Source organism: Sardina pilchardus, chromosome 8 (assembly GCF_963854185.1).
Source record: "Sardina pilchardus chromosome 8, fSarPil1.1, whole genome shotgun sequence".
Classification (NCBI taxonomy): Eukaryota; Metazoa; Chordata; class Actinopteri; order Clupeiformes; family Clupeidae; genus Sardina; species Sardina pilchardus.
The window spans coordinates 6950050-6967999 of record NC_085001.1 but is presented as its reverse complement, the minus strand read 5'-3'; the positions used below and the strand labels follow the sequence as shown (position 1 = coordinate 6967999).

General features: G+C 56.4%; 67 non-coding genes across 67 annotated transcripts; all 67 read left to right on the top strand.

Moving 5' to 3' along the window:
- Window positions 1–47: 47 nt before the first annotated feature.
- Window positions 48–158, top strand: trnal-caa (transfer RNA leucine (anticodon CAA)). The gene is made up of 2 exons: window positions 48–85; window positions 113–158. It is a non-coding gene; the product is annotated as a tRNA-Leu (tRNA).
- A 161-nt stretch (window positions 159–319) lies between these two features.
- On the top strand, window positions 320–391 carry trnac-gca (transfer RNA cysteine (anticodon GCA)). Its single transcript has one exon. It is a non-coding gene; the product is annotated as a tRNA-Cys (tRNA).
- Window positions 392–584: 193 nt separating this feature from the next.
- On the top strand, window positions 585–695 carry trnal-caa (transfer RNA leucine (anticodon CAA)). The gene is made up of 2 exons: window positions 585–622; window positions 650–695. It is a non-coding gene; the product is annotated as a tRNA-Leu (tRNA).
- Window positions 696–856: 161 nt separating this feature from the next.
- Window positions 857–928, top strand: trnac-gca (transfer RNA cysteine (anticodon GCA)). Its single transcript has one exon. It is a non-coding gene; the product is annotated as a tRNA-Cys (tRNA).
- Window positions 929–1121: 193 nt separating this feature from the next.
- Window positions 1122–1232, top strand: trnal-caa (transfer RNA leucine (anticodon CAA)). Its single transcript has 2 exons — window positions 1122–1159; window positions 1187–1232. It is a non-coding gene; the product is annotated as a tRNA-Leu (tRNA).
- A 161-nt stretch (window positions 1233–1393) lies between these two features.
- Window positions 1394–1465, top strand: trnac-gca (transfer RNA cysteine (anticodon GCA)). Its single transcript has one exon. It is a non-coding gene; the product is annotated as a tRNA-Cys (tRNA).
- A 193-nt stretch (window positions 1466–1658) lies between these two features.
- trnal-caa (transfer RNA leucine (anticodon CAA)) lies at window positions 1659–1769 on the top strand. The gene is made up of 2 exons: window positions 1659–1696; window positions 1724–1769. It is a non-coding gene; the product is annotated as a tRNA-Leu (tRNA).
- Window positions 1770–1930: 161 nt separating this feature from the next.
- Window positions 1931–2002, top strand: trnac-gca (transfer RNA cysteine (anticodon GCA)). Its single transcript has one exon. It is a non-coding gene; the product is annotated as a tRNA-Cys (tRNA).
- Window positions 2003–2195: 193 nt separating this feature from the next.
- trnal-caa (transfer RNA leucine (anticodon CAA)) lies at window positions 2196–2306 on the top strand. The gene is made up of 2 exons: window positions 2196–2233; window positions 2261–2306. It is a non-coding gene; the product is annotated as a tRNA-Leu (tRNA).
- A 160-nt stretch (window positions 2307–2466) lies between these two features.
- Window positions 2467–2538, top strand: trnac-gca (transfer RNA cysteine (anticodon GCA)). Its single transcript has one exon. It is a non-coding gene; the product is annotated as a tRNA-Cys (tRNA).
- A 193-nt stretch (window positions 2539–2731) lies between these two features.
- trnal-caa (transfer RNA leucine (anticodon CAA)) lies at window positions 2732–2842 on the top strand. The gene is made up of 2 exons: window positions 2732–2769; window positions 2797–2842. It is a non-coding gene; the product is annotated as a tRNA-Leu (tRNA).
- A 160-nt stretch (window positions 2843–3002) lies between these two features.
- Window positions 3003–3074, top strand: trnac-gca (transfer RNA cysteine (anticodon GCA)). The gene has a single exon. It is a non-coding gene; the product is annotated as a tRNA-Cys (tRNA).
- Window positions 3075–3267: 193 nt separating this feature from the next.
- Window positions 3268–3378, top strand: trnal-caa (transfer RNA leucine (anticodon CAA)). Its single transcript has 2 exons — window positions 3268–3305; window positions 3333–3378. It is a non-coding gene; the product is annotated as a tRNA-Leu (tRNA).
- Window positions 3379–3539: 161 nt separating this feature from the next.
- On the top strand, window positions 3540–3611 carry trnac-gca (transfer RNA cysteine (anticodon GCA)). Its single transcript has one exon. It is a non-coding gene; the product is annotated as a tRNA-Cys (tRNA).
- Window positions 3612–3804: 193 nt separating this feature from the next.
- Window positions 3805–3915, top strand: trnal-caa (transfer RNA leucine (anticodon CAA)). Its single transcript has 2 exons — window positions 3805–3842; window positions 3870–3915. It is a non-coding gene; the product is annotated as a tRNA-Leu (tRNA).
- A 161-nt stretch (window positions 3916–4076) lies between these two features.
- On the top strand, window positions 4077–4148 carry trnac-gca (transfer RNA cysteine (anticodon GCA)). The gene has a single exon. It is a non-coding gene; the product is annotated as a tRNA-Cys (tRNA).
- Window positions 4149–4341: 193 nt separating this feature from the next.
- trnal-caa (transfer RNA leucine (anticodon CAA)) lies at window positions 4342–4452 on the top strand. The gene is made up of 2 exons: window positions 4342–4379; window positions 4407–4452. It is a non-coding gene; the product is annotated as a tRNA-Leu (tRNA).
- A 160-nt stretch (window positions 4453–4612) lies between these two features.
- Window positions 4613–4684, top strand: trnac-gca (transfer RNA cysteine (anticodon GCA)). The gene has a single exon. It is a non-coding gene; the product is annotated as a tRNA-Cys (tRNA).
- Window positions 4685–4871: 187 nt separating this feature from the next.
- trnal-caa (transfer RNA leucine (anticodon CAA)) lies at window positions 4872–4982 on the top strand. The gene is made up of 2 exons: window positions 4872–4909; window positions 4937–4982. It is a non-coding gene; the product is annotated as a tRNA-Leu (tRNA).
- A 160-nt stretch (window positions 4983–5142) lies between these two features.
- Window positions 5143–5214, top strand: trnac-gca (transfer RNA cysteine (anticodon GCA)). Its single transcript has one exon. It is a non-coding gene; the product is annotated as a tRNA-Cys (tRNA).
- A 193-nt stretch (window positions 5215–5407) lies between these two features.
- trnal-caa (transfer RNA leucine (anticodon CAA)) lies at window positions 5408–5518 on the top strand. Its single transcript has 2 exons — window positions 5408–5445; window positions 5473–5518. It is a non-coding gene; the product is annotated as a tRNA-Leu (tRNA).
- Window positions 5519–5679: 161 nt separating this feature from the next.
- On the top strand, window positions 5680–5751 carry trnac-gca (transfer RNA cysteine (anticodon GCA)). Its single transcript has one exon. It is a non-coding gene; the product is annotated as a tRNA-Cys (tRNA).
- A 193-nt stretch (window positions 5752–5944) lies between these two features.
- trnal-caa (transfer RNA leucine (anticodon CAA)) lies at window positions 5945–6055 on the top strand. Its single transcript has 2 exons — window positions 5945–5982; window positions 6010–6055. It is a non-coding gene; the product is annotated as a tRNA-Leu (tRNA).
- Window positions 6056–6216: 161 nt separating this feature from the next.
- On the top strand, window positions 6217–6288 carry trnac-gca (transfer RNA cysteine (anticodon GCA)). Its single transcript has one exon. It is a non-coding gene; the product is annotated as a tRNA-Cys (tRNA).
- A 193-nt stretch (window positions 6289–6481) lies between these two features.
- trnal-caa (transfer RNA leucine (anticodon CAA)) lies at window positions 6482–6592 on the top strand. Its single transcript has 2 exons — window positions 6482–6519; window positions 6547–6592. It is a non-coding gene; the product is annotated as a tRNA-Leu (tRNA).
- A 160-nt stretch (window positions 6593–6752) lies between these two features.
- On the top strand, window positions 6753–6824 carry trnac-gca (transfer RNA cysteine (anticodon GCA)). The gene has a single exon. It is a non-coding gene; the product is annotated as a tRNA-Cys (tRNA).
- Window positions 6825–7017: 193 nt separating this feature from the next.
- Window positions 7018–7128, top strand: trnal-caa (transfer RNA leucine (anticodon CAA)). The gene is made up of 2 exons: window positions 7018–7055; window positions 7083–7128. It is a non-coding gene; the product is annotated as a tRNA-Leu (tRNA).
- Window positions 7129–7288: 160 nt separating this feature from the next.
- Window positions 7289–7360, top strand: trnac-gca (transfer RNA cysteine (anticodon GCA)). Its single transcript has one exon. It is a non-coding gene; the product is annotated as a tRNA-Cys (tRNA).
- Window positions 7361–7553: 193 nt separating this feature from the next.
- Window positions 7554–7664, top strand: trnal-caa (transfer RNA leucine (anticodon CAA)). Its single transcript has 2 exons — window positions 7554–7591; window positions 7619–7664. It is a non-coding gene; the product is annotated as a tRNA-Leu (tRNA).
- Window positions 7665–7824: 160 nt separating this feature from the next.
- On the top strand, window positions 7825–7896 carry trnac-gca (transfer RNA cysteine (anticodon GCA)). Its single transcript has one exon. It is a non-coding gene; the product is annotated as a tRNA-Cys (tRNA).
- A 193-nt stretch (window positions 7897–8089) lies between these two features.
- trnal-caa (transfer RNA leucine (anticodon CAA)) lies at window positions 8090–8200 on the top strand. Its single transcript has 2 exons — window positions 8090–8127; window positions 8155–8200. It is a non-coding gene; the product is annotated as a tRNA-Leu (tRNA).
- Window positions 8201–8360: 160 nt separating this feature from the next.
- trnac-gca (transfer RNA cysteine (anticodon GCA)) lies at window positions 8361–8432 on the top strand. The gene has a single exon. It is a non-coding gene; the product is annotated as a tRNA-Cys (tRNA).
- A 193-nt stretch (window positions 8433–8625) lies between these two features.
- trnal-caa (transfer RNA leucine (anticodon CAA)) lies at window positions 8626–8736 on the top strand. The gene is made up of 2 exons: window positions 8626–8663; window positions 8691–8736. It is a non-coding gene; the product is annotated as a tRNA-Leu (tRNA).
- Window positions 8737–8896: 160 nt separating this feature from the next.
- Window positions 8897–8968, top strand: trnac-gca (transfer RNA cysteine (anticodon GCA)). Its single transcript has one exon. It is a non-coding gene; the product is annotated as a tRNA-Cys (tRNA).
- Window positions 8969–9161: 193 nt separating this feature from the next.
- On the top strand, window positions 9162–9272 carry trnal-caa (transfer RNA leucine (anticodon CAA)). The gene is made up of 2 exons: window positions 9162–9199; window positions 9227–9272. It is a non-coding gene; the product is annotated as a tRNA-Leu (tRNA).
- Window positions 9273–9432: 160 nt separating this feature from the next.
- On the top strand, window positions 9433–9504 carry trnac-gca (transfer RNA cysteine (anticodon GCA)). Its single transcript has one exon. It is a non-coding gene; the product is annotated as a tRNA-Cys (tRNA).
- A 193-nt stretch (window positions 9505–9697) lies between these two features.
- On the top strand, window positions 9698–9808 carry trnal-caa (transfer RNA leucine (anticodon CAA)). The gene is made up of 2 exons: window positions 9698–9735; window positions 9763–9808. It is a non-coding gene; the product is annotated as a tRNA-Leu (tRNA).
- Window positions 9809–9968: 160 nt separating this feature from the next.
- On the top strand, window positions 9969–10040 carry trnac-gca (transfer RNA cysteine (anticodon GCA)). Its single transcript has one exon. It is a non-coding gene; the product is annotated as a tRNA-Cys (tRNA).
- Window positions 10041–10233: 193 nt separating this feature from the next.
- On the top strand, window positions 10234–10344 carry trnal-caa (transfer RNA leucine (anticodon CAA)). Its single transcript has 2 exons — window positions 10234–10271; window positions 10299–10344. It is a non-coding gene; the product is annotated as a tRNA-Leu (tRNA).
- A 160-nt stretch (window positions 10345–10504) lies between these two features.
- Window positions 10505–10576, top strand: trnac-gca (transfer RNA cysteine (anticodon GCA)). The gene has a single exon. It is a non-coding gene; the product is annotated as a tRNA-Cys (tRNA).
- Window positions 10577–10769: 193 nt separating this feature from the next.
- Window positions 10770–10880, top strand: trnal-caa (transfer RNA leucine (anticodon CAA)). The gene is made up of 2 exons: window positions 10770–10807; window positions 10835–10880. It is a non-coding gene; the product is annotated as a tRNA-Leu (tRNA).
- A 160-nt stretch (window positions 10881–11040) lies between these two features.
- Window positions 11041–11112, top strand: trnac-gca (transfer RNA cysteine (anticodon GCA)). Its single transcript has one exon. It is a non-coding gene; the product is annotated as a tRNA-Cys (tRNA).
- Window positions 11113–11305: 193 nt separating this feature from the next.
- Window positions 11306–11416, top strand: trnal-caa (transfer RNA leucine (anticodon CAA)). The gene is made up of 2 exons: window positions 11306–11343; window positions 11371–11416. It is a non-coding gene; the product is annotated as a tRNA-Leu (tRNA).
- A 160-nt stretch (window positions 11417–11576) lies between these two features.
- On the top strand, window positions 11577–11648 carry trnac-gca (transfer RNA cysteine (anticodon GCA)). Its single transcript has one exon. It is a non-coding gene; the product is annotated as a tRNA-Cys (tRNA).
- A 193-nt stretch (window positions 11649–11841) lies between these two features.
- Window positions 11842–11952, top strand: trnal-caa (transfer RNA leucine (anticodon CAA)). Its single transcript has 2 exons — window positions 11842–11879; window positions 11907–11952. It is a non-coding gene; the product is annotated as a tRNA-Leu (tRNA).
- A 160-nt stretch (window positions 11953–12112) lies between these two features.
- On the top strand, window positions 12113–12184 carry trnac-gca (transfer RNA cysteine (anticodon GCA)). The gene has a single exon. It is a non-coding gene; the product is annotated as a tRNA-Cys (tRNA).
- A 193-nt stretch (window positions 12185–12377) lies between these two features.
- Window positions 12378–12488, top strand: trnal-caa (transfer RNA leucine (anticodon CAA)). The gene is made up of 2 exons: window positions 12378–12415; window positions 12443–12488. It is a non-coding gene; the product is annotated as a tRNA-Leu (tRNA).
- A 160-nt stretch (window positions 12489–12648) lies between these two features.
- trnac-gca (transfer RNA cysteine (anticodon GCA)) lies at window positions 12649–12720 on the top strand. The gene has a single exon. It is a non-coding gene; the product is annotated as a tRNA-Cys (tRNA).
- Window positions 12721–12913: 193 nt separating this feature from the next.
- trnal-caa (transfer RNA leucine (anticodon CAA)) lies at window positions 12914–13024 on the top strand. Its single transcript has 2 exons — window positions 12914–12951; window positions 12979–13024. It is a non-coding gene; the product is annotated as a tRNA-Leu (tRNA).
- Window positions 13025–13184: 160 nt separating this feature from the next.
- trnac-gca (transfer RNA cysteine (anticodon GCA)) lies at window positions 13185–13256 on the top strand. The gene has a single exon. It is a non-coding gene; the product is annotated as a tRNA-Cys (tRNA).
- A 193-nt stretch (window positions 13257–13449) lies between these two features.
- Window positions 13450–13560, top strand: trnal-caa (transfer RNA leucine (anticodon CAA)). Its single transcript has 2 exons — window positions 13450–13487; window positions 13515–13560. It is a non-coding gene; the product is annotated as a tRNA-Leu (tRNA).
- A 160-nt stretch (window positions 13561–13720) lies between these two features.
- trnac-gca (transfer RNA cysteine (anticodon GCA)) lies at window positions 13721–13792 on the top strand. Its single transcript has one exon. It is a non-coding gene; the product is annotated as a tRNA-Cys (tRNA).
- A 193-nt stretch (window positions 13793–13985) lies between these two features.
- Window positions 13986–14096, top strand: trnal-caa (transfer RNA leucine (anticodon CAA)). Its single transcript has 2 exons — window positions 13986–14023; window positions 14051–14096. It is a non-coding gene; the product is annotated as a tRNA-Leu (tRNA).
- A 160-nt stretch (window positions 14097–14256) lies between these two features.
- On the top strand, window positions 14257–14328 carry trnac-gca (transfer RNA cysteine (anticodon GCA)). Its single transcript has one exon. It is a non-coding gene; the product is annotated as a tRNA-Cys (tRNA).
- A 193-nt stretch (window positions 14329–14521) lies between these two features.
- trnal-caa (transfer RNA leucine (anticodon CAA)) lies at window positions 14522–14632 on the top strand. Its single transcript has 2 exons — window positions 14522–14559; window positions 14587–14632. It is a non-coding gene; the product is annotated as a tRNA-Leu (tRNA).
- Window positions 14633–14792: 160 nt separating this feature from the next.
- trnac-gca (transfer RNA cysteine (anticodon GCA)) lies at window positions 14793–14864 on the top strand. The gene has a single exon. It is a non-coding gene; the product is annotated as a tRNA-Cys (tRNA).
- A 193-nt stretch (window positions 14865–15057) lies between these two features.
- On the top strand, window positions 15058–15168 carry trnal-caa (transfer RNA leucine (anticodon CAA)). The gene is made up of 2 exons: window positions 15058–15095; window positions 15123–15168. It is a non-coding gene; the product is annotated as a tRNA-Leu (tRNA).
- A 160-nt stretch (window positions 15169–15328) lies between these two features.
- On the top strand, window positions 15329–15400 carry trnac-gca (transfer RNA cysteine (anticodon GCA)). The gene has a single exon. It is a non-coding gene; the product is annotated as a tRNA-Cys (tRNA).
- Window positions 15401–15593: 193 nt separating this feature from the next.
- Window positions 15594–15704, top strand: trnal-caa (transfer RNA leucine (anticodon CAA)). The gene is made up of 2 exons: window positions 15594–15631; window positions 15659–15704. It is a non-coding gene; the product is annotated as a tRNA-Leu (tRNA).
- A 160-nt stretch (window positions 15705–15864) lies between these two features.
- trnac-gca (transfer RNA cysteine (anticodon GCA)) lies at window positions 15865–15936 on the top strand. The gene has a single exon. It is a non-coding gene; the product is annotated as a tRNA-Cys (tRNA).
- Window positions 15937–16129: 193 nt separating this feature from the next.
- trnal-caa (transfer RNA leucine (anticodon CAA)) lies at window positions 16130–16240 on the top strand. Its single transcript has 2 exons — window positions 16130–16167; window positions 16195–16240. It is a non-coding gene; the product is annotated as a tRNA-Leu (tRNA).
- A 160-nt stretch (window positions 16241–16400) lies between these two features.
- Window positions 16401–16472, top strand: trnac-gca (transfer RNA cysteine (anticodon GCA)). The gene has a single exon. It is a non-coding gene; the product is annotated as a tRNA-Cys (tRNA).
- Window positions 16473–16665: 193 nt separating this feature from the next.
- trnal-caa (transfer RNA leucine (anticodon CAA)) lies at window positions 16666–16776 on the top strand. Its single transcript has 2 exons — window positions 16666–16703; window positions 16731–16776. It is a non-coding gene; the product is annotated as a tRNA-Leu (tRNA).
- Window positions 16777–16936: 160 nt separating this feature from the next.
- Window positions 16937–17008, top strand: trnac-gca (transfer RNA cysteine (anticodon GCA)). The gene has a single exon. It is a non-coding gene; the product is annotated as a tRNA-Cys (tRNA).
- Window positions 17009–17201: 193 nt separating this feature from the next.
- Window positions 17202–17312, top strand: trnal-caa (transfer RNA leucine (anticodon CAA)). The gene is made up of 2 exons: window positions 17202–17239; window positions 17267–17312. It is a non-coding gene; the product is annotated as a tRNA-Leu (tRNA).
- A 160-nt stretch (window positions 17313–17472) lies between these two features.
- Window positions 17473–17544, top strand: trnac-gca (transfer RNA cysteine (anticodon GCA)). The gene has a single exon. It is a non-coding gene; the product is annotated as a tRNA-Cys (tRNA).
- Window positions 17545–17737: 193 nt separating this feature from the next.
- Window positions 17738–17848, top strand: trnal-caa (transfer RNA leucine (anticodon CAA)). Its single transcript has 2 exons — window positions 17738–17775; window positions 17803–17848. It is a non-coding gene; the product is annotated as a tRNA-Leu (tRNA).
- The last annotated feature ends 102 nt before the right edge of the window (window positions 17849–17950 follow it).

Genomic DNA, 17950 nt, shown 5'->3' with positions numbered 1-17950 from the left:
GCGAAGGCCGCAACCTTCGAGCAGCCCGCGTCACCTCAGCTGTGCCAGTCAGGATGGCCGAGCGGTCTAAGGCGCCAGACTCAAGGCGATGTGCCTTCCTCAGTCAAGGGATTTCTGGTCTCCGAATGGAGGCGTGGGTTCGAATCCCACTTCTGACATAGGCTTTTATTTCGAGTGACATGCCTACCTAAACCGTCTGCCAGCGCAGACTTTTCGACGTCTCCACAAAAAAAGGATGCCAGCTCTCAGCCTCGCGCCCGCCGTTTCAGCCACAGCGTGATACAAACAGAGCACCAACCGCGCTCCACCGTGCTGTGCAGGGGGTATAGCTCAGTGGTAGAGCATTTGACTGCAGATCAAGAGGTCCCAGGTTCAAATCCTGGTGCCCCCTAAAACATGCTCACAAGCGGGCCTCTTCGCCAGCTGTGTGCGTCTGCCTGTCTGTTTCACCGTTGTTGTGTCAGCCTGGCAAACCGGCCACTCAGAGACCTGAAAGCAAAAGCCTCAGCTGAAAACTAAATCAAAGGCTGCTCGTCCGCGAAGACCGCAACCTTCGAGCAGCCCGCGTCACCTCAGCTGTGCCAGTCAGGATGGCCGAGCGGTCTAAGGCGCCAGACTCAAGGCGATGTGCCTTCCTCAGTCAAGGGATTTCTGGTCTCCGAATGGAGGCGTGGGTTCGAATCCCACTTCTGACATAGGCTTTTATTTCGAGTGACATGCCTACCTAAACCGTCTGCCAGCGCAGACTTTTCGACGTGTCCACAAAAAAAGGATGCCAGCTCTCAGCCTCGCGCCCGCCGTTTCAGCCACAGCGTGATACAAACAGAGCACCAACCGCGCTCCACCGTGCTGTGCAGGGGGTATAGCTCAGTGGTAGAGCATTTGACTGCAGATCAAGAGGTCCCAGGTTCAAATCCTGGTGCCCCCTAAAACATGCTCACAAGCGGGCCTCTTCGCCAGCTGTGTGCGTCTGCCTGTCTGTTTTACCGTTGTTGTGTCAGCCTGGCAAACCGGCCACTCAGAGACCTGAAAGCAAAAGCCTCAGCTGAAAACGAAATCGAAGGCTGCTCGTCCGCGAAGGCCGCAACCTTCGAGCAGCCCGCGTCACCTCAGCTGTGCCAGTCAGGATGGCCGAGCGGTCTAAGGCGCCAGACTCAAGGCGATGTGCCTTCCTCAGTCAAGGGATTTCTGGTCTCCGAATGGAGGCGTGGGTTCGAATCCCACTTCTGACATAGGCTTTTATTTCGAGTGACATGCCTACCTAAACCGTCTGCCAGCGCAGACTTTTCGACGTCTCCACAAAAAAAGGATGCCAGCTCTCAGCCTCGCGCCCGCCGTTTCAGCCACAGCGTGATACAAACAGAGCACCAACCGCGCTCCACCGTGCTGTGCAGGGGGTATAGCTCAGTGGTAGAGCATTTGACTGCAGATCAAGAGGTCCCAGGTTCAAATCCTGGTGCCCCCTAAAACATGCTCACAAGCGGGCCTCTTCGCCAGCTGTGTGCGTCTGCCTGTCTGTTTTACCGTTGTTGTGTCAGCCTGGCAAACCGGCCACTCAGAGACCTGAAAGCAAAAGCCTCAGCTGAAAACGAAATCAAAGGCTGCTCGTCCGCGAAGGCCGCAACCTTCGAGCAGCCCGCGTCACCTCAGCTGTGCCAGTCAGGATGGCCGAGCGGTCTAAGGCGCCAGACTCAAGGCGATGTGCCTTCCTCAGTCAAGGGATTTCTGGTCTCCGAATGGAGGCGTGGGTTCGAATCCCACTTCTGACATAGGCTTTTATTTCGAGTGACATGCCTACCTAAACCGTCTGCCAGCGCAGACTTTTCGACGTCTCCACAAAAAAAGGATGCCAGCTCTCAGCCTCGCGCCCGCCGTTTCAGCCACAGCGTGATACAAACAGAGCACCAACCGCGCTCCACCGTGCTGTGCAGGGGGTATAGCTCAGTGGTAGAGCATTTGACTGCAGATCAAGAGGTCCCAGGTTCAAATCCTGGTGCCCCCTAAAACATGCTCACAAGCGGGCCTCTTCGCCAGCTGTGTGCGTCTGCCTGTCTGTTTTACCGTTGTTGTGTCAGCCTGGCAAACCGGCCACTCAGAGACCTGAAAGCAAAAGCCTCAGCTGAAAACTAAATCAAAGGCTGCTCGTCCGCGAAGGCCGCAACCTTCGAGCTGCCCGCGTCACCTCAGCTGTGCCAGTCAGGATGGCCGAGCGGTCTAAGGCGCCAGACTCAAGGCGATGTGCCTTCCTCTGTCAAGGGATTTCTGGTCTCCGAATGGAGGCGTGGGTTCGAATCCCACTTCTGACACAGGCTTTTATTTCGAGTGACATGCCTACCTAAACCGTCTGCCAGCGCAGACTTTTCGACGTCTCCACAAAAAAGGATGCCAGCTCTCAGCCTCGCGCCCGCCGTTTCAGCCACAGCGTGATACAAACAGAGCACCAACCGCTCTCCACCGTGCTGTGCAGGGGGTATAGCTCAGTGGTAGAGCATTTGACTGCAGATCAAGAGGTCCCAGGTTCAAATCCTGGTGCCCCCTAAAACATGCTCACAAGCAGGCCTCTTCGCCAGCTGTGTGCGTCTGCCTGTCTGTTTTACCGTTGTTGTGTCAGCCTGGCAAACCGGCCACTCAGAGACCTGAAAGCAAAAGCCTCAGCTGAAAACGAAATCAAAGGCTGCTCGTCCGCGAAGGCCGCAACCTTCGAGCAGCCCGCGTCACCTCAGCTGTGCCAGTCAGGATGGCCGAGCGGTCTAAGGCGCCAGACTCAAGGCGATGTGCCTTCCTCAGTCAAGGGATTTCTGGTCTCCGAATGGAGGCGTGGGTTCGAATCCCACTTCTGACATAGGCTTTTATTTCGAGTGACATGCCTACCTAAACCGTCTGCCAGCGCAGACTTTTCGACGTCTCCACAAAAAAGGATGCCAGCTCTCAGCCTCGCGCCCGCCGTTTCAGCCACAGCGTGATACAAACAGAGCACCAACCGCGCTCCACCGTGCTGTGCAGGGGGTATAGCTCAGTGGTAGAGCATTTGACTGCAGATCAAGAGGTCCCAGGTTCAAATCCTGGTGCCCCCTAAAACATGCTCACAAGCGGGCCTCTTCGCCAGCTGTGTGCGTCTGCCTGTCTGTTTTACCGTTGTTGTGTCAGCCTGGCAAACCGGCCACTCAGAGACCTGAAAGCAAAAGCCTCAGCTGAAAACGAAATCGAAGGCTGCTCGTCCGCGAAGGCCGCAACCTTCGAGCAGCCCGCGTCACCTCAGCTGTGCCAGTCAGGATGGCCGAGCGGTCTAAGGCGCCAGACTCAAGGCGATGTGCCTTCCTCAGTCAAGGGATTTCTGGTCTCCGAATGGAGGCGTGGGTTCGAATCCCACTTCTGACATAGGCTTTTATTTCGAGTGACATGCCTACCTAAACCGTCTGCCAGCGCAGACTTTTCGACGTCTCCACAAAAAAAGGATGCCAGCTCTCAGCCTCGCGCCCGCCGTTTCAGCCACAGCGTGATACAAACAGAGCACCAACCGCGCTCCACCGTGCTGTGCAGGGGGTATAGCTCAGTGGTAGAGCATTTGACTGCAGATCAAGAGGTCCCAGGTTCAAATCCTGGTGCCCCCTAAAACATGCTCACAAGCGGGCCTCTTCGCCAGCTGTGTGCGTCTGCCTGTCTGTTTTACCGTTGTTGTGTCAGCCTGGCAAACCGGCCACTCAGAGACCTGAAAGCAAAAGCCTCAGCTGAAAACGAAATCAAAGGCTGCTCGTCCGCGAAGGCCGCAACCTTCGAGCAGCCCGCGTCACCTCAGCTGTGCCAGTCAGGATGGCCGAGCGGTCTAAGGCGCCAGACTCAAGGCGATGTGCCTTCCTCAGTCAAGGGATTTCTGGTCTCCGAATGGAGGCGTGGGTTCGAATCCCACTTCTGACATAGGCTTTTATTTCGAGTGACATGCCTACCTAAACCGTCTGCCAGCGCAGACTTTTCGACGTCTCCACAAAAAAAGGATGCCAGCTCTCAGCCTCGCGCCCGCCGTTTCAGCCACAGCGTGATACAAACAGAGCACCAACCGCGCTCCACCGTGCTGTGCAGGGGGTATAGCTCAGTGGTAGAGCATTTGACTGCAGATCAAGAGGTCCCAGGTTCAAATCCTGGTGCCCCCTAAAACATGCTCACAAGCGGGCCTCTTCGCCAGCTGTGTGCGTCTGCCTGTCTGTTTTACCGTTGTTGTGTCAGCCTGGCAAACCGGCCACTCAGAGACCTGAAAGCAAAAGCCTCAGCTGAAAACTAAATCAAAGGCTGCTCGTCCGCGAAGGCCGCAACCTTCGAGCTGCCCGCGTCACCTCAGCTGTGCCAGTCAGGATGGCCGAGCGGTCTAAGGCGCCAGACTCAAGGCGATGTGCCTTCCTCTGTCAAGGGATTTCTGGTCTCCGAATGGAGGCGTGGGTTCGAATCCCACTTCTGACACAGGCTTTTATTTCGAGTGACATGCCTACCTAAACCGTCTGCCAGCGCAGACTTTTCGACGTCTCCACAAAAAAGGATGCCAGCTCTCAGCCTCGCGCCCGCCGTTTCAGCCACAGCGTGATACAAACAGAGCACCAACCGCGCTCCACCGTGCTGTGCAGGGGGTATAGCTCAGTGGTAGAGCATTTGACTGCAGATCAAGAGGTCCCAGGTTCAAATCCTGGTGCCCCCTAAAACATGCTCACAAGCGGGCCTCTTCGCCAGCTGTGTGCGTCTGCCTGTCTGTTTTACCGTTGTTGTGTCAGCCTGGCAAACCGGCCACTCAGAGACCTAAAAGCCTCAGCTGAAAACGAAATCGAAGGCTGCTCGTCCGCGAAGGCCGCAACCTTCGAGCAGCCCGCGTCACCTCAGCTGTGCCAGTCAGGATGGCCGAGCGGTCTAAGGCGCCAGACTCAAGGCGATGTGCCTTCCTCAGTCAAGGGATTTCTGGTCTCCGAATGGAGGCGTGGGTTCGAATCCCACTTCTGACATAGGCTTTTATTTCGAGTGACATGCCTACCTAAACCGTCTGCCAGCGCAGACTTTTCGACGTCTCCACAAAAAAGGATGCCAGCTCTCAGCCTCGCGCCCGCCGTTTCAGCCACAGCGTGATACAAACAGAGCACCAACCGCGCTCCACCGTGCTGTGCAGGGGGTATAGCTCAGTGGTAGAGCATTTGACTGCAGATCAAGAGGTCCCAGGTTCAAATCCTTGTGCCCCCTAAAACATGCTCACAAGCGGGCCTCTTCGCCAGCTGTGTGCGTCTGCCTGTCTGTTTTACCGTTGTTGTGTCAGCCTGGCAAACCGGCCACTCAGAGACCTGAAAGCAAAAGCCTCAGCTGAAAACGAAATCGAAGGCTGCTCGTCCGCGAAGGCCGCAACCTTCGAGCAGCCCGCGTCACCTCAGCTGTGCCAGTCAGGATGGCCGAGCGGTCTAAGGCGCCAGACTCAAGGCGATGTGCCTTCCTCAGTCAAGGGATTTCTGGTCTCCGAATGGAGGCGTGGGTTCGAATCCCACTTCTGGCATAGGCTTTTATTTCGAGTGACATGCCTACCTAAACCGTCTGCCAGCGCAGACTTTTCGACGTCTCCACAAAAAAAGGATGCCAGCTCTCAGCCTCGCGCCCGCCGTTTCAGCCACAGCGTGATACAAACAGAGCACCAACCGCGCTCCACCGTGCTGTGCAGGGGGTATAGCTCAGTGGTAGAGCATTTGACTGCAGATCAAGAGGTCCCAGGTTCAAATCCTGGTGCCCCCTAAAACATGCTCACAAGCGGGCCTCTTCGCCAGCTGTGTGCGTCTGCCTGTCTGTTTTACCGTTGTTGTGTCAGCCTGGCAAACTGGCCACTCAGAGACCTGAAAGCAAAAGCCTCAGCTGAAAACGAAATCAAAGGCTGCTCGTCCGCGAAGGCCGCAACCTTCGAGCAGCCCGCGTCACCTCAGCTGTGCCAGTCAGGATGGCCGAGCGGTCTAAGGCGCCAGACTCAAGGCGATGTGCCTTCCTCAGTCAAGGGATTTCTGGTCTCCGAATGGAGGCGTGGGTTCGAATCCCACTTCTGACATAGGCTTTTATTTCGAGTGACATGCCTACCTAAACCGTCTGCCAGCGCAGACTTTTCGACGTCTCCACAAAAAAAGGATGCCAGCTCTCAGCCTCGCGCCCGCCGTTTCAGCCACAGCGTGATACAAACAGAGCACCAACCGCGCTCCACCGTGCTGTGCAGGGGGTATAGCTCAGTGGTAGAGCATTTGACTGCAGATCAAGAGGTCCCAGGTTCAAATCCTGGTGCCCCCTAAAACATGCTCACAAGCGGGCCTCTTCGCCAGCTGTGTGCGTCTGCCTGTCTGTTTTACCGTTGTTGTGTCAGCCTGGCAAACCGGCCACTCAGAGACCTGAAAGCAAAAGCCTCAGCTGAAAACGAAATCAAAGGCTGCTCGTCCGCGAAGGCCGCAACCTTCGAGCAGCCCGCGTCACCTCAGCTGTGCCAGTCAGGATGGCCGAGCGGTCTAAGGCGCCAGACTCAAGGCGATGTGCCTTCCTCAGTCAAGGGATTTCTGGTCTCCGAATGGAGGCGTGGGTTCGAATCCCACTTCTGACATAGGCTTTTATTTCGAGCGACATGCCTACCTAAACCGTCTGCCAGCGCAGACTTTTCGATGTCTCCACAAAAAAGGATGCCAGCTCTCAGCCTCGCGCCTGCCGTTTCAGCCACAGCGTGATACAAACAGAGCACCAACCGCGCTCCACCGTGCTGTGCAGGGGGTATAGCTCAGTGGTAGAGCATTTGACTGCAGATCAAGAGGTCCCAGGTTCAAATCCTGGTGCCCCCGCAAACATGCTCACAAGCGGGCCTCTTCGCCAGCTGTGTGCGTCTGCCTGTCTGTTTTACCGTTGTTGTGTCAGCCTGGCAAACCGGCCACTCAGAGACCTGAAAGCAAAAGCCTCAGCTGAAAACGAAATCAAAGGCTGCTCGTCCGCGAAGGCCGCAACCTTCGAGCAGCCCGCGTCACCTCAGCTGTGCCAGTCAGGATGGCCGAGCGGTCTAAGGCGCCAGACTCAAGGCGATGTGCCTTCCTCAGTCAAGGGATTTCTGGTCTCCGAATGGAGGCGTGGGTTCGAATCCCACTTCTGACATAGGCTTTTATTTCGAGCGACATGCCTACCTAAACCGTCTGCCAGCGCAGACTTTTCGATGTCTCCACAAAAAAGGATGCCAGCTCTCAGCCTCGCGCCCGCCGTTTCAGCCACAGCGTGATACAAACAGAGCACCAACCGCGCTCCACCGTGCTGTGCAGGGGGTATAGCTCAGTGGTAGAGCATTTGACTGCAGATCAAGAGGTCCCAGGTTCAAATCCTGGTGCCCCCTAAAACATGCTCACAAGCGGGCCTCTTCGCCAGCTGTGTGCGTCTGCCTGTCTGTTTTACCGTTGTTGTGTCAGCCTGGCAAACCGGCCACTCAGAGACCTGAAAGCAAAAGCCTCAGCTGAAAACGAAATCAAAGGCTGCTCGTCCGCGAAGGCCGCAACCTTCGAGCAGCCCGCGTCACCTCAGCTGTGCCAGTCAGGATGGCCGAGCGGTCTAAGGCGCCAGACTCAAGGCGATGTGCCTTCCTCAGTCAAGGGATTTCTGGTCTCCGAATGGAGGCGTGGGTTCGAATCCCACTTCTGACATAGGCTTTTATTTCGAGCGACATGCCTACCTAAACCGTCTGCCAGCGCAGACTTTTCGATGTCTCCACAAAAAAGGATGCCAGCTCTCAGCCTCGCGCCCGCCGTTTCAGCCACAGCGTAATACAAACAGAGCACCAACCGCGCTCCACCGTGCTGTGCAGGGGGTATAGCTCAGTGGTAGAGCATTTGACTGCAGATCAAGAGGTCCCAGGTTCAAATCCTGGTGCCCCCTAAAACATGCTCACAAGCGGGCCTCTTCGCCAGCTGTGTGCGTCTGCCTGTCTGTTTTACCGTTGTTGTGTCAGCCTGGCAAACCGGCCACTCAGAGACCTGAAAGCAAAAGCCTCAGCTGAAAACGAAATCAAAGGCTGCTCGTCCGCGAAGGCCGCAACCTTCGAGCAGCCCGCGTCACCTCAGCTGTGCCAGTCAGGATGGCCGAGCGGTCTAAGGCGCCAGACTCAAGGCGATGTGCCTTCCTCAGTCAAGGGATTTCTGGTCTCCGAATGGAGGCGTGGGTTCGAATCCCACTTCTGACATAGGCTTTTATTTCGAGCGACATGCCTACCTAAACCGTCTGCCAGCGCAGACTTTTCGATGTCTCCACAAAAAAGGATGCCAGCTCTCAGCCTCGCGCCCGCCGTTTCAGCCACAGCGTGATACAAACAGAGCACCAACCGCGCTCCACCGTGCTGTGCAGGGGGTATAGCTCAGTGGTAGAGCATTTGACTGCAGATCAAGAGGTCCCAGGTTCAAATCCTGGTGCCCCCTAAAACATGCTCACAAGCGGGCCTCTTCGCCAGCTGTGTGCGTCTGCCTGTCTGTTTTACCGTTGTTGTGTCAGCCTGGCAAACCGGCCACTCAGAGACCTGAAAGCAAAAGCCTCAGCTGAAAACGAAATCAAAGGCTGCTCGTCCGCGAAGGCCGCAACCTTCGAGCAGCCCGCGTCACCTCAGCTGTGCCAGTCAGGATGGCCGAGCGGTCTAAGGCGCCAGACTCAAGGCGATGTGCCTTCCTCAGTCAAGGGATTTCTGTTCTCCGAATGGAGGCGTGGGTTCGAATCCCACTTCTGACATAGGCTTTTATTTCGAGCGACATGCCTACCTAAACCGTCTGCCAGCGCAGACTTTTCGATGTCTCCACAAAAAAGGATGCCAGCTCTCAGCCTCGCGCCCGCCGTTTCAGCCACAGCGTGATACAAACAGAGCACCAAGAGCGCTCCACCGTGCTGTGCAGGGGGTATAGCTCAGTGGTAGAGCATTTGACTGCAGATCAAGAGGTCCCAGGTTCAAATCCTGGTGCCCCCTAAAACATGCTCACAAGCGGGCCTCTTCGCCAGCTGTGTGCGTCTGCCTGTTTGTTTTACCGTTGTTGTGTCAGCCTGGCAAACCGGCCACTCAGAGACCTGAAAGCAAAAGCCTCAGCTGAAAACGAAATCAAAGGCTGCTCGTCCGCGAAGGCCGCAACCTTCGAGCAGCCCGCGTCACCTCAGCTGTGCCAGTCAGGATGGCCGAGCGGTCTAAGGCGCCAGACTCAAGGCGATGTGCCTTCCTCAGTCAAGGGATTTCTGGTCTCCGAATGGAGGCGTGGGTTCGAATCCCACTTCTGACATAGGCTTTTATTTCGAGCGACATGCCTACCTAAACCGTCTGCCAGCGCAGACTTTTCGATGTCTCCACAAAAAAGGATGCCAGCTCTCAGCCTCGCGCCCGCCGTTTCAGCCACAGCGTGATACAAACAGAGCACCAACCGCGCTCCACCGTGCTGTGCAGGGGGTATAGCTCAGTGGTAGAGCATTTGACTGCAGATCAAGAGGTCCCAGGTTCAAATCCTGGTGCCCCCTAAAACATGCTCACAAGCGGGCCTCTTCGCCAGCTGTGTGCGTCTGCCTGTCTGTTTTACCGTTGTTGTGTCAGCCTGGCAAACCGGCCACTCAGAGACCTGAAAGCAAAAGCCTCAGCTGAAAACGAAATCAAAGGCTGCTCGTCCGCGAAGGCCGCAACCTTCGAGCAGCCCGCGTCACCTCAGCTGTGCCAGTCAGGATGGCCGAGCGGTCTAAGGCGCCAGACTCAAGGCGATGTGCCTTCCTCAGTCAAGGGATTTCTGGTCTCCGAATGGAGGCGTGGGTTCGAATCCCACTTCTGACATAGGCTTTTATTTCGAGCGACATGCCTACCTAAACCGTCTGCCAGCGCAGACTTTTCGATGTCTCCACAAAAAAGGATGCCAGCTCTCAGCCTCGCGCCCGCCGTTTCAGCCACAGCGTGATACAAACAGAGCACCAACCGCGCTCCACCGTGCTGTGCAGGGGGTATAGCTCAGTGGTAGAGCATTTGACTGCAGATCAAGAGGTCCCAGGTTCAAATCCTGGTGCCCCCTAAAACATGCTCACAAGCGGGCCTCTTCGCCAGCTGTGTGCGTCTGCCTGTCTGTTTTACCGTTGTTGTGTCAGCCTGGCAAACCGGCCACTCAGAGACCTGAAAGCAAAAGCCTCAGCTGAAAACGAAATCAAAGGCTGCTCGTCCGCGAAGGCCGCAACCTTCGAGCAGCCCGCGTCACCTCAGCTGTGCCAGTCAGGATGGCCGAGCGGTCTAAGGCGCCAGACTCAAGGCGATGTGCCTTCCTCAGTCAAGGGATTTCTGGTCTCCGAATGGAGGCGTGGGTTCGAATCCCACTTCTGACATAGGCTTTTATTTCGAGCGACATGCCTACCTAAACCGTCTGCCAGCGCAGACTTTTCGATGTCTCCACAAAAAAGGATGCCAGCTCTCAGCCTCGCGCGCGCCGTTTCAGCCACAGCGTGATACAAACAGAGCACCAACCGCGCTCCACCGTGCTGTGCAGGGGGTATAGCTCAGTGGTAGAGCATTTGACTGCAGATCAAGAGGTCCCAGGTTCAAATCCTGGTGCCCCCTAAAACATGCTCACAAGCGGGCCTCTTCGCCAGCTGTGTGCGTCTGCCTGTCTGTTTTACCGTTGTTGTGTCAGCCTGGCAAACCGGCCACTCAGAGACCTGAAAGCAAAAGCCTCAGCTGAAAACGAAATCAAAGGCTGCTCGTCCGCGAAGGCCGCAACCTTCGAGCAGCCCGCGTCACCTCAGCTGTGCCAGTCAGGATGGCCGAGCGGTCTAAGGCGCCAGACTCAAGGCGATGTGCCTTCCTCAGTCAAGGGATTTCTGGTCTCCGAATGGAGGCGTGGGTTCGAATCCCACTTCTGACATAGGCTTTTATTTCGAGCGACATGCCTACCTAAACCGTCTGCCAGCGCAGACTTTTCGATGTCTCCACAAAAAAGGATGCCAGCTCTCAGCCTCGCGCCCGCCGTTTCAGCCACAGCGTGATACAAACAGAGCACCAACCGCGCTCCACCGTGCTGTGCAGGGGGTATAGCTCAGTGGTAGAGCATTTGACTGCAGATCAAGAGGTCCCAGGTTCAAATCCTGGTGCCCCCTAAAACATGCTCACAAGCGGGCCTCTTCGCCAGCTGTGTGCGTCTGCCTGTCTGTTTTACCGTTGTTGTGTCAGCCTGGCAAACCGGCCACTCAGAGACCTGAAAGCAAAAGCCTCAGCTGAAAACGAAATCAAAGGCTGCTCGTCCGCGAAGGCCGCAACCTTCGAGCAGCCCGCGTCACCTCAGCTGTGCCAGTCAGGATGGCCGAGCGGTCTAAGGCGCCAGACTCAAGGCGATGTGCCTTCCTCAGTCAAGGGATTTCTGGTCTCCGAATGGAGGCGTGGGTTCGAATCCCACTTCTGACATAGGCTTTTATTTCGAGCGACATGCCTACCTAAACCGTCTGCCAGCGCAGACTTTTCGATGTCTCCACAAAAAAGGATGCCAGCTCTCAGCCTCGCGCCCGCCGTTTCAGCCACAGCGTGATACAAACAGAGCACCAACCGCGCTCCACCGTGCTGTGCAGGGGGTATAGCTCAGTGGTAGAGCATTTGACTGCAGATCAAGAGGTCCCAGGTTCAAATCCTGGTGCCCCCTAAAACATGCTCACAAGCGGGCCTCTTCGCCAGCTGTGTGCGTCTGCCTGTCTGTTTTACCGTTGTTGTGTCAGCCTGGCAAACCGGCCACTCAGAGACCTGAAAGCAAAAGCCTCAGCTGAAAACGAAATCAAAGGCTGCTCGTCCGCGAAGGCCGCAACCTTCGAGCAGCCCGCGTCACCTCAGCTGTGCCAGTCAGGATGGCCGAGCGGTCTAAGGCGCCAGACTCAAGGCGATGTGCCTTCCTCAGTCAAGGGATTTCTGGTCTCCGAATGGAGGCGTGGGTTCGAATCCCACTTCTGACATAGGCTTTTATTTCGAGCGACATGCCTACCTAAACCGTCTGCCAGCGCAGACTTTTCGATGTCTCCACAAAAAAGGATGCCAGCTCTCAGCCTCGCGCGCGCCGTTTCAGCCACAGCGTGATACAAACAGAGCACCAACCGCGCTCCACCGTGCTGTGCAGGGGGTATAGCTCAGTGGTAGAGCATTTGACTGCAGATCAAGAGGTCCCAGGTTCAAATCCTGGTGCCCCCTAAAACATGCTCACAAGCGGGCCTCTTCGCCAGCTGTGTGCGTCTGCCTGTCTGTTTTACCGTTGTTGTGTCAGCCTGGCAAACCGGCCACTCAGAGACCTGAAAGCAAAAGCCTCAGCTGAAAACGAAATCAAAGGCTGCTCGTCCGCGAAGGCCGCAACCTTCGAGCAGCCCGCGTCACCTCAGCTGTGCCAGTCAGGATGGCCGAGCGGTCTAAGGCGCCAGACTCAAGGCGATGTGCCTTCCTCAGTCAAGGGATTTCTGGTCTCCGAATGGAGGCGTGGGTTCGAATCCCACTTCTGACATAGGCTTTTATTTCGAGCGACATGCCTACCTAAACCGTCTGCCAGCGCAGACTTTTCGATGTCTCCACAAAAAAGGATGCCAGCTCTCAGCCTCGCGCCCGCCTTTTCAGCCACAGCGTGATACAAACAGAGCACCAACCGCGCTCCACCGTGCTGTGCAGGGGGTATAGCTCAGTGGTAGAGCATTTGACTGCAGATCAAGAGGTCCCAGGTTCAAATCCTGGTGCCCCCGCAAACATGCTCACAAGCGGGCCTCTTCGCCAGCTGTGTGCGTCTGCCTGTCTGTTTTACCGTTGTTGTGTCAGCCTGGCAAACCGGCCACTCAGAGACCTGAAAGCAAAAGCCTCAGCTGAAAACGAAATCAAAGGCTGCTCGTCCGCGAAGGCCGCAACCTTCGAGCAGCCCGCGTCACCTCAGCTGTGCCAGTCAGGATGGCCGAGCGGTCTAAGGCGCCAGACTCAAGGCGATGTGCCTTCCTCAGTCAAGGGATTTCTGGTCTCCGAATGGAGGCGTGGGATCGAATCCCACTTCTGACATAGGCTTTTATTTCGAGCGACATGCCTACCTAAACCGTCTGCCAGCGCAGACTTTTCGATGTCTCCACAAAAAAGGATGCCAGCTCTCAGCCTCGCGCCCGCCGTTTCAGCCACAGCGTGATACAAACAGAGCACCAACCGCGCTCCACCGTGCTGTGCAGGGGGTATAGCTCAGTGGTAGAGCATTTGACTGCAGATCAAGAGGTCCCAGGTTCAAATCCTGGTGCCCCCGCAAACATGCTCACAAGCGGGCCTCTTCGCCAGCTGTGTGCGTCTGCCTGTCTGTTTTACCGTTGTTGTGTCAGCCTGGCAAACCGGCCACTCAGAGACCTGAAAGCAAAAGCCTCAGCTGAAAACGAAATCAAAGGCTGCTCGTCCGCGAAGGCCGCAACCTTCGAGCAGCCCGCGTCACCTCAGCTGTGCCAGTCAGGATGGCCGAGCGGTCTAAGGCGCCAGACTCAAGGCGATGTGCCTTCCTCAGTCAAGGGATTTCTGGTCTCCGAATGGAGGCGTGGGTTCGAATCCCACTTCTGACATAGGCTTTTATTTCGAGCGACATGCCTACCTAAACCGTCTGCCAGCGCAGACTTTTCGATGTCTCCACAAAAAAGGATGCCAGCTCTCAGCCTCGCGCCCGCCGTTTCAGCCACAGCGTGATACAAACAGAGCACCAACCGCGCTCCACCGTGCTGTGCAGGGGGTATAGCTCAGTGGTAGAGCATTTGACTGCAGATCAAGAGGTCCCAGGTTCAAATCCTGGTGCCCCCTAAAACATGCTCACAAGCGGGCCTCTTCGCCAGCTGTGTGCGTCTGCCTGTCTGTTTTACCGTTGTTGTGTCAGCCTGGCAAACCGGCCACTCAGAGACCTGAAAGCAAAAGCCTCAGCTGAAAACGAAATCAAAGGCTGCTCGTCCGCGAAGGCCGCAACCTTCGAGCAGCCCGCGTCACCTCAGCTGTGCCAGTCAGGATGGCCGAGCGGTCTAAGGCGCCAGACTCAAGGCGATGTGCCTTCCTCAGTCAAGGGATTTCTGTTCTCCGAATGGAGGCGTGGGTTCGAATCCCACTTCTGACATAGGCTTTTATTTCGAGCGACATGCCTACCTAAACCGTCTGCCAGCGCAGACTTTTCGATGTCTCCACAAAAAAGGATGCCAGCTCTCAGCCTCGCGCCCGCCGTTTCAGCCACAGCGTGATACAAACAGAGCACCAACCGCGCTCCACCGTGCTGTGCAGGGGGTATAGCTCAGTGGTAGAGCATTTGACTGCAGATCAAGAGGTCCCAGGTTCAAATCCTGGTGCCCCCTAAAACATGCTCACAAGCGGGCCTCTTCGCCAGCTGTGTGCGTCTGCCTGTCTGTTTTACCGTTGTTGTGTCAGCCTGGCAAACCGGCCACTCAGAGACCTGAAAGCAAAAGCCTCAGCTGAAAACGAAATCAAAGGCTGCTCGTCCGCGAAGGCCGCAACCTTCGAGCAGCCCGCGTCACCTCAGCTGTGCCAGTCAGGATGGCCGAGCGGTCTAAGGCGCCAGACTCAAGGCGATGTGCCTTCCTCAGTCAAGGGATTTCTGGTCTCCGAATGGAGGCGTGGGTTCGAATCCCACTTCTGACATAGGCTTTTATTTCGAGCGACATGCCTACCTAAACCGTCTGCCAGCGCAGACTTTTCGATGTCTCCACAAAAAAGGATGCCAGCTCTCAGCCTCGCGCCCGCCGTTTCAGCCACAGCGTGATACAAACAGAGCACCAACCGCGCTCCACCGTGCTGTGCAGGGGGTATAGCTCAGTGGTAGAGCATTTGACTGCAGATCAAGAGGTCCCAGGTTCAAATCCTGGTGCCCCCTAAAACATGCTCACAAGCGGGCCTCTTCGCCAGCTGTGTGCGTCTGCCTGTCTGTTTTACCGTTGTTGTGTCAGCCTGGCAAACCGGCCACTCAGAGACCTGAAAGCAAAAGCCTCAGCTGAAAACGAAATCAAAGGCTGCTCGTCCGCGAAGGCCGCAACCTTCGAGCAGCCCGCGTCACCTCAGCTGTGCCAGTCAGGATGGCCGAGCGGTCTAAGGCGCCAGACTCAAGGCGATGTGCCTTCCTCAGTCAAGGGATTTCTGGTCTCCGAATGGAGGCGTGGGTTCGAATCCCACTTCTGACATAGGCTTTTATTTCGAGCGACATGCCTACCTAAACCGTCTGCCAGCGCAGACTTTTCGATGTCTCCACAAAAAAGGATGCCAGCTCTCAGCCTCGCGCCCGCCTTTTCAGCCACAGCGTGATACAAACAGAGCACCAACCGCGCTCCACCGTGCTGTGCAGGGGGTATAGCTCAGTGGTAGAGCATTTGACTGCAGATCAAGAGGTCCCAGGTTCAAATCCTGGTGCCCCCGCAAACATGCTCACAAGCGGGCCTCTTCGCCAGCTGTGTGCGTCTGCCTGTCTGTTTTACCGTTGTTGTGTCAGCCTGGCAAACCGGCCACTCAGAGACCTGAAAGCAAAAGCCTCAGCTGAAAACGAAATCAAAGGCTGCTCGTCCGCGAAGGCCGCAACCTTCGAGCAGCCCGCGTCACCTCAGCTGTGCCAGTCAGGATGGCCGAGCGGTCTAAGGCGCCAGACTCAAGGCGATGTGCCTTCCTCAGTCAAGGGATTTCTGGTCTCCGAATGGAGGCGTGGGTTCGAATCCCACTTCTGACATAGGCTTTTATTTCGAGCGACATGCCTACCTAAACCGTCTGCCAGCGCAGACTTTTCGATGTCTCCACAAAAAAGGATGCCAGCTCTCAGCCTCGCGCCCGCCGTTTCAGCCACAGCGTGATACAAACAGAGCACCAACCGCGCCCCACCGTGCTGTGCAGGGGGTATAGCTCAGTGGTAGAGCATTTGACTGCAGATCAAGAGGTCCCAGGTTCAAATCCTGGTGCCCCCTAAAACATGCTCACAAGCGGGCCTCTTCGCCAGCTGTGTGCCTCTGCCTGTCTGTTTTACCGTTGTTGTGTCAGCCTGGCAAACCGGCCACTCAGAGACCTGAAAGCAAAAGCCTCAGCTGAAAACGAAATCAAAGGCTGCTCGTCCGCGAAGGCCGCAACCTTCGAGCAGCCCGCGTCACCTCAGCTGTGCCAGTCAGGATGGCCGAGCGGTCTAAGGCGCCAGACTCAAGGCGATGTGCCTTCCTCAGTCAAGGGATTTCTGGTCTCCGAATGGAGGCGTGGGTTCGAATCCCACTTCTGACATAGGCTTTTATTTCGAGCGACATGCCTACCTAAACCGTCTGCCAGCGCAGACTTTTCGATGTCTCCACAAAAAAGGATGCCAGCTCTCAGCCTCGCGCCCGCCGTTTCAGCCACAGCGTGATACAAACAGAGCACCAACCGCGCTCCACCGTGCTGTGCAGGGGGTATAGCTCAGTGGTAGAGCATTTGACTGCAGATCAAGAGGTCCCAGGTTCAAATCCTGGTGCCCCCGCAAACATGCTCACAAGCGGGCCTCTTCGCCAGCTGTGTGCGTCTGCCTGTCTGTTTTACCGTTGTTGTGTCAGCCTGGCAAACCGGCCACTCAGAGACCTGAAAGCAAAAGCCTCAGCTGAAAACGAAATCAAAGGCTGCTCGTCCGCGAAGGCCGCAACCTTCGAGCAGCCCGCGTCACCTCAGCTGTGCCAGTCAGGATGGCCGAGCGGTCTAAGGCGCCAGACTCAAGGCGATGTGCCTTCCTCAGTCAAGGGATTTCTGGTCTCCGAATGGAGGCGTGGGTTCGAATCCCACTTCTGACATAGGCTTTTATTTCGAGCGACATGCCTACCTAAACCGTCTGCCAGCGCAGACTTTTCGATGTCTCCACAAAAAAGGATGCCAGCTCTCAGCCTCGCGCCCGCCGTTTCAGCCACAGCGTGATACAAACAGAGCACCAACCGCGCTCCACCGTGCTGTGCAGGGGGTATAGCTCAGTGGTAGAGCATTTGACTGCAGATCAAGAGGTCCCAGGTTCAAATCCTGGTGCCCCCTAAAACATGCTCACAAGCGGGCCTCTTCGCCAGCTGTGTGCGTCTGCCTGTCTGTTTTACCGTTGTTGTGTCAGCCTGGCAAACCGGCCACTCAGAGACCTGAAAGCAAAAGCCTCAGCTGAAAACGAAATCAAAGGCTGCTCGTCCGCGAAGGCCGCAACCTTCGAGCAGCCCGCGTCACCTCAGCTGTGCCAGTCAGGATGGCCGAGCGGTCTAAGGCGCCAGACTCAAGGCGATGTGCCTTCCTCAGTCAAGGGATTTCTGGTCTCCGAATGGAGGCGTGGGTTCGAATCCCACTTCTGACATAGGCTTTTATTTCGAGCGACATGCCTACCTAAACCGTCTGCCAGCGCAGACTTTTCGATGTCTCCACAAAAAAGGATGCCAGCTCTCAGCCTCGCGCCCGCCGTTTCAGCCACAGCGTGATACAAACAGAGCACCAACCGCGCTCCACCGTGCTGTGCAGGGGGTATAGCTCAGTGGTAGAGCATTTGACTGCAGATCAAGAGGTCCCAGGTTCAAATCCTGGTGCCCCCTAAAACATGCTCACAAGCGGGCCTCTTCGCCAGCTGTGTGCGTCTGCCTGTCTGTTTTACCGTTGTTGTGTCAGCCTGGCAAACCGGCCACTCAGAGACCTGAAAGCAAAAGCCTCAGCTGAAAACGAAATCAAAGGCTGCTCGTCCGCGAAGGCCGCAACCTTCGAGCAGCCCGCGTCACCTCAGCTGTGCCAGTCAGGATGGCCGAGCGGTCTAAGGCGCCAGACTCAAGGCGATGTGCCTTCCTCAGTCAAGGGATTTCTGTTCTCCGAATGGAGGCGTGGGTTCGAATCCCACTTCTGACATAGGCTTTTATTTCGAGCGACATGCCTACCTAAACCGTCTGCCAGCGCAGACTTTTCGATGTCTCCACAAAAAAGGATGCCAGCTCTCAGCCTCGCGCCCGC